The sequence below is a fragment of the Apis dorsata genome, unplaced genomic scaffold, assembly GCF_000469605.1.
Source record: "Apis dorsata unplaced genomic scaffold, Apis dorsata 1.3 scaffold_77, whole genome shotgun sequence".
Taxonomy (NCBI): Eukaryota; Metazoa; Arthropoda; class Insecta; order Hymenoptera; family Apidae; genus Apis; species Apis dorsata.
In genome coordinates, this window is record NW_006263375.1 from 759,010 (window position 1) to 766,658 (window position 7,649).

Sequence of the window (7,649 nt, forward strand, 5' to 3'; positions counted from 1 at the left end):
TATATATAATAATTTAATTCTCACACAAGAAGGATAATAATCCGACGACGGATTGTTGATCGGTTTATCGCAAATTATTTATTGACCTAATATCGTTCTAAGTAGAGATTCGAAATTAACGAAGAGGAAATTAGAGATATAAAATATCCGTAGGTACGAACCTCGCAATACAAGAGAAGCTTCGCGCTCGAGAGAAATGGCAATAATAGAGAATAATTAATAGAGAGATATTTTCTTGCTTATTTCATAGAGACATCGTGAACTGCCTTTTTCGTAAATTTAAATATAAATAAAAAAAAAGTAGGAAAAAGAATATACACACACACATATATATATATATATAAAGAAAGGAAAAACTGGCACACGTTCCACGACCAGATATTTTGAAAATGTTGTTTGCCTAGTGTTAGCGAATATATTATGCATTCTCGTGCTTCGTCACGAGAGATATATAGGGAATCGATTTTTCTAAGAGTGAAAAATTTAGAGAAAAATTAGGGAAAGAAAGAGAACAGCGGAAGAGATTCTATCTATCACGATTTCGTCTTCTCGAATCTCGATTAAAGAATGAAGAGAGAGAGAGAAAGAAAGAGAGAGTGAGAGAGAGTGAAAGAGAGAGAGAGAGAAAAAATGACATACAAAAGAGTCCGCCAGAAATATCTTCACCTCGCTACGAATCTTTGTAGGAATCATCTATTAATCTAGTAGTATATTTATTAAAGACTTATTTATTGTAAACAGTTGACTCCGTGTACATAGATCTACGATCATTATTCATCCACAATCATGCGCATCGATCATGTGTTCTTCGTATGTTCTCACGTTCTGTCCTCCAGGCATACGAATTCGTCAAAAATAATCGACGAGCGAACCCTCCTACTCCTACGACTTCTTCTTTTCGTTAATCGTTTTTTTTTTTTTTTTTTTTTTTTTTTTTTTGGGTTGTAATTGTAAAAAAAACGGGGACGATGATGTAGTGGAAAAAGGGGGAAAAAAAAAAAAAAAAAAAAAGAAGAATCGAACGTGTAACACGTGTAATAAAATGTATGCGTTTCGATGAAATGTATTCTATAAAGGGAAAGAAAATATTTCGAATTCTTCGATATATATATATAAATATACATATATTTGGATATATTTAACGATCGATCGATTTCAATTTATATATTTTTTGAAGGAAAAAAGAAAAAAAAAAAAGAAGAAAAAAAGAAAGATTCGTCTTCTTCTCGTTTTCAATCGTCAATTGAGAAATAATTTTTGTAACAATTACAAAAATTTGAAGAGTTGTCCTATAGCGACCACGATTAAAATAATATATAAAAATATAAAACGAGATATATAAGCGTCGTTTCACGAGGTATGCGAGTGTACTTACATCGATACTACGTTAGTTTGTTATAAAACTGTAGACTAGTTAATCAATGTAAATGACAATTGTCAGGACGCAATAAATGCAATTTATGTTTTTAAGAAAAATAATATTTCTTTTCTCTCGAAATTGAACGAGCGATATTAAGAAAAAAGAAAAGAAGAAAAAATAAAAAAAAATAAGAAAATAGGAATGTAATAATTCACATCAAAACTCTTTCCTATAAACGTGTATATATATATATATATATATACCTTTTTCATTCTTTTGTAAAACGAAAAAGGAAGGAGCAAAATGGAGAGAGAGAGAGAGAGAAACTTTTATATATAAAACCTAGGAATGACCTAGTTCGAGCTAGTTCTAATCTAGAAAATGAAATTTTCTCCTTGATCCAGGTGCTCTCCATGCTTATCAGCGAGGGAAGCATTTTTCCCAAGCGCAGTTCCACCGGTTATGCAATGTCTGTCTAATAATAGTCACTGGCAAAGTGCGCTATTACTTCCGGCGGAACTGAAATTGGACCGCTTTGCTCGTAACGAACAAAGCCACTTTAATTCCAGATGATAACGCACCGTCCCGCTCTCTTCTATTTCGGCTTAGCTAAATTGCGGCAAGTAAAATGCTTCCGTGTCCCGTTTCCACTATCATGAGAAACATTTATTGTTGTGGCCTCGATTTCCATTTATTCGACAAAACAAAAACTTATCATATTATAATATTACAATATCTTTTCTTGCTTTGAGGTTTTTTTCTTTTTTTTTTTTTTTTTTTTTAATCGAGGTAAATACATCTCGCCCAATTTTGAAACGAGAAGAAATCGAGACGATATCTCGAAACTTCGATGATATTTTTTTTCTCCTTTTTTTCACCACGTTTCCAACCAAACGCAAAATAACATCCGATATGAAGAAAAAAAAATTGAAGAACATCGATATTTTTGGCGAGTTCCGAGCCGAATCACCACAAATTAATGTAACGAAGTATGCGTGTTTCGTTTTTATTTCGTTTTACTTTTCTTTCTTGGCGAAATGGGGGGTAACGAGCGATTCGTCGGGACTAAGAGGTAAAAAACAAAAAAGACAATTCTTGTAACAGAGAGACAATAAAACAAAAGCGACGTTTGTTAAGATATTGCGAGGATGCGATAAAAGGATTCGACGAAAGAACGAGCGAACATCCCTGACAGTGACTTCTCGCTTTTTGCGTTAGAAAAGAAGAAAAGAAGAAAAAAAAAAAAAAAGGAATTGTAGCACAACACTGAGAATGCGTTTGACTCGCGTTATTATTACGTTTATTGTATAATCGTATAGAAAGATCGCAATAAAGAAAGAGAAAGAGAAACGACAGATATGTATGTACTTACATCGTATCGTGGTTTAACACGCGTTTAACACGTTCACCGCGCGGATTGAAATCTTCGCACTTTCATAACAATCTTTTGTTTCATATAATTTTCAATTTGGAATCGTGTCGCGTCGTTCGAATCGATAGCACGACGAACGCAGTGAACGTGTTACAACGAATAAAAATACGAATAATCGAAAAAGAAGAAAAACACAGCGATATGTGTGTAATCTAATAAAGAGGAGGAAAAAAGATAAGTAGATCTGTTCGATTATCGCGCAGATCTTAAAATCTCGTCGAAATTAATTTTTAGCCGCGATGTGCGTGTGCCGTTCACGTGATGGCGTCATCGAATTCGGTACGAAATCAGTATTCGAGATCTCTGATAAGAGACGATAAATCGCGCGAAAGATATGAAAAAAGAAAAAAAAGAACGAAGAGATGACAAGCAAGGAGACGAACGCGATCCTTTTCCACGCGACAGATCCACCGATGAAAAGAGAAAACTCTAGGTCTAGCACTGCCATTAATATTATACTATTGTAAGATCGAGACTGTCCGATTTGTTGAGAAATTGTTAATTAATATAGAAGAAATTTTTACGCGTAAATCGCGATGTATGTTATTTTGTTAAGAAAAATCGATGAAAAAGCGTGGAACCAACGATTTGAAAATGAAAAAAAAAAAAAAAGAAAAAGAAAAAAAAAAAAAAAGAAAAAGAAAAAAAAAGAAAAGAAGGAAGATCCATATTTCTGGTCGAATATACTTTCTCGTCGTTTTGTTCATCTATTTAATCAAACGCCGCCACTATCGACGCTACCTTGTGATATCATCGAGAACCCTTTCCCTCTTTCGTTCCATTTTTTCATCACGTGCACTTTATTCCCGCTCGTTGTTTCCGCGAGAACAAAAGGGAGGAGAGAAGGAAAAAAAAAAAAAAGAAAAGAAAAGAAAAAAAGGAGAGCACGAAAAATTATACGCGTTTCGTGATTCCTCCTCTCGAGAAGGAAATAACACGTTGATCCATCACCAAGTTTGAACGGAGAAACCGTGTCCGCTCCTCCTTTTCCCTCTCGTTCCTTTGATGCTGAGCTCCATCATATCGTCGCCATATAATTTTTAGAAGTAATAAAGAAGATATTATTGAATATAATGCGACCTCGTTATTTATTTCGCATGAATCCTTCCCTCCGTGGTGAAATTACGTGTTACGAGAGATATATCGAAAAATAATAATCGTATTTCTTTTATCTATTCACTATTTTAATAATTTCATAATTTTAAGTTTACGAAGAAAATGTAATATGGTAAATTTCCCTCTAATTTATAGAAATAAATAATTAGTAATTTAATTGAAATATTAAATTTTGCGAAATATTTAAGAATTAATTCTGTTAATGCACGATACAAGTTTTCTTGTGACATATTTATAACAATTATGTATTTTGTATATACATAGCAATTTTGAAGAATGGTTTAATTTCACTTTTTCGTTCTCAACGAAATAATAATAAATTGGAGACGAGAGAAAATTTCGCACGTTTTAATCCGATAAAAATTTTTTATAAATTTTAAAAAAGGTGGATCAATTACGCTGTATATACATTTAACAATTTCACGATTAAAATTCTAAAATCGAACATTGTGTACTGGTTATCGCATTAAATTATCCAAAAAAAAAAAAAAAAAAAAAAAAAAAAAAAAAAAAAGAAAAAAAAAATGTAAAACCTTATCCATACAATCAAAATCGAATTAAAATTCTTGCAAGCGCAGTTTATAAGATTCTCGTACTATCGATCGAGGAGTTTATTTTTTCCATCGAAAAAAGAAAAGAGGAAATGATGTATCCTCGGCGTATCGAAGATAACGATCTTCGATGATAATCGTAGAAGTAAGTCATTAAAGCGGCACCGTCTTTAACAGTCATTTCGGTGACACTATTACTCCATTTTTGTAATAATGTAATCCCCTCCCTCCCCCTCCTCTCCTATACTGGCAAGATTCGAGATTGCCGCCGCGACAGCAATTAGAAACCTATTAAACGGTTGATTTACGATCGGGTATCGGGGAGCGAGTAGCAGGGGGCAAAGCGAGAAGAGGCCCATGAACATATCATTAAAAAGGGAGGGAGGGAAAGGAAAAAAATCTCGCGGCGGAATGAAGGAGCGAAGAAGAAAGAGGAAACGACAAGCGGGCGATCGAGGTGAACTATAAACGAAAACGGTAAGAGCGGTAATGGGAACGAGTGAGGCAAAAAGGGAAGGGTTGCAATTTAAAAGGCTAAACGGTGGACAAAAACTGAGATATCGTCGATCCATCGACCCGAAGATCTCTCATCTTCGTATCCGTTGCTCCTTCCATTCATACGTTTCATCGTTGTTTCGTTGAACGAAGAACACAAAAGATAATTACCTTTAATCGATCGTGATTCTTTAACTTAATTCTCGCATTCTTCGCGTTATTCTCCATTTAACACGAGCGAATTAACAATTTAAAGGGGTGCGAAATTGCGATATAATTGAATCGAAAAACTTTTATATACTTCTTTACGTTACGATATCTAACCTAACCTAACTTAGGTTAGGTTAGGTAATTAGCCGATCGTTCGTTAAATTTCAATCTCTATATAACTCTATATAATCTCTTCTTGTCCCATTATTAAAGGTTAATAGCTCGTGATAGGATAGTAGTAGTCAATGCATGAAAAAAAAAAAAAGAAAGAAAGAAAGAGAAAAAGAAAAATCTTCCGATACGAAAAGTTGCTCTCGTAATCGAATCGATTACCGATCATCGATCAAAACATCGATCGACTGGTGAAAACTCCTCTTTTCTCCAATTACAAGAGGATTTAAATTCGAATCGTGTTTTCAAAGTATAGATTCGGATCTACACGCGCAATCTACTCTAATCGTTTACGTATCTCGCGCCAAGTACAAGAGGATTCCTATTAAAATCTACTCTACATCGCGTATATACGGTATATTCGCATCGGTGGTCTTCCAACGAGCCGCGTTATCTGCTCGCCGATCCAAAGGAACGCCAAGTGCTTAAATAAGAGAGAGAAAGAGAGAGAGAGGGAGGGAGGGAAACGAAACGAAAAGCGTGGAAAACGACGAGGTGAATCGGCGAGAACGAAATGGAATCGAGCGGCACGTCGAAATCGAACAAGGAACTCGTCGTCGAATCGCTTTGCCACGCTAATTTGCCGCAGATCAAGCGAATCCGGAGGGGAGGGGGGAGGAAGGCTCGTCCGCCATTACTCGATCGCGTTTATTATTAACAAGCGCGTTAAACGCCTGCCCGCGCCGCCATTATTCTCGAGCGTTTATCGTTATCGTTTCTAGCTCGATGCACCGGGCGCGGTCGGTAACGCGGGGATCATCACGTGGTAATTATTGTTGAAACTGTAACACCGTTTCGGCTTACTCGTTCCACGAATAAATAATTAGGAAGGGAGTCGGCGTGGAGCGGTGGCGGCCGGGATAATCGGGCTCGTTCGCTAGAAGCCAGATCGGGTTCAATTATTCAAATAAGCGTAGATGAGAGAGAGTCGATAGCCTTGGCGGACGGATGCAAGGTTGGACGGAGGGACGACGCTCGAGGAAGCGTCGTGCCGCGGGTGAAAAACCGTAATTCCTAGACGAGGCTTCCTTCCAAAGAAGCCTCGCCGACTTCTATATTTCCTCTTCCAGATTCGATTTAAACGACGAACACTCGAAACACGGCACACGGTTTCGAACGCGTTGTGTGTTGCGACACACGCATCCAACCGCTCGGTTTCAATCGAGGAGGATCGATCGTGTATAGTAATCGAGGAGGATCGTGTATCGTTTTTCACGATGTCGGCTAGAGAGAGAGAGAGAGAGAGAGAGAGAGGGGGGTTGCTGCTTCGCTTAACAACAACAACAAGAAGAACAACGATCGCCTCGAAGAATGGGATTGCCTCGATCTCGACGTTTCTACGTAAACGAGGATTAACGACACGATTGTTTCTCCAACCACGAACGGGTTAATATAAACGGTAGCAAATAGGATGATAAAGGATGAAAAAAAAGAAAAAAAAACAAATCGATGGATAGATAGAAAGCTGGTCTCGTCCTATGGAAACGTTCGAACGTTCCTCGGTGTACCTGAAGATAATGACAACTTTCTTTTTTTTCCTGTCAGTTACTCGGGCTAAAGAGATATAAAACGCGTTAAGCCGTCTCCCTATCCCCTCCCCTCCCCTCGTCACTCTTTTTATTCGACGGACGATCAGTTGGAATGCCGAATGCTAACATAACGATGAGGTTTTTCTCCTTTTCAGAACTTGTCAGGCAGCGATGACGCGGTAGAGACAGTGAGATAAATGAATGCTTCCAATTAGTAATCGATTAGTTTACGGATTTTTTTCGGGCCATCGTTTTAATTGATTCGAGCGAGCCTCGCGGAATATTACCCGAGGTTTTGTTGCTAATTTAATTTAAACATTTTTTTTCTTATCTTTTCTTTTTTTTTTTTTCCTTTTTTCCCCTCCTGCCCCCCCTTTTTTTCTTTTAACTATTGCGATATGATCGTTGGAAGTAATGTCGCTTCGAAAACTGGTTTTTCTCATGCAAGAATCGCATTACTTATTCGATATCTTTAATTGTTGGAGTATTGGTTATGCGGTCATTTGATATGTACTCCCGCGGTTAATTTTAAGTAATATTCGAGCAGCGCGTTTATATTAATTCAAATAATAAGTTCGTAAATAAATTTCAACGTAGAATATATATGCGTATAAAGATCAATTATTTATAGTTTTCAATTATAAAAATTATTATTTGTTTTATAATGTTGTTTAAAATTTGAGATTTAATAAATTTTACGAGGAGAAAAAATTGGAACATAAAGTGGATGACTTTCGATACAGTCGTAAAAGTAACGAGTTGTTCTTTTTTTTTTTTTTTTTTTT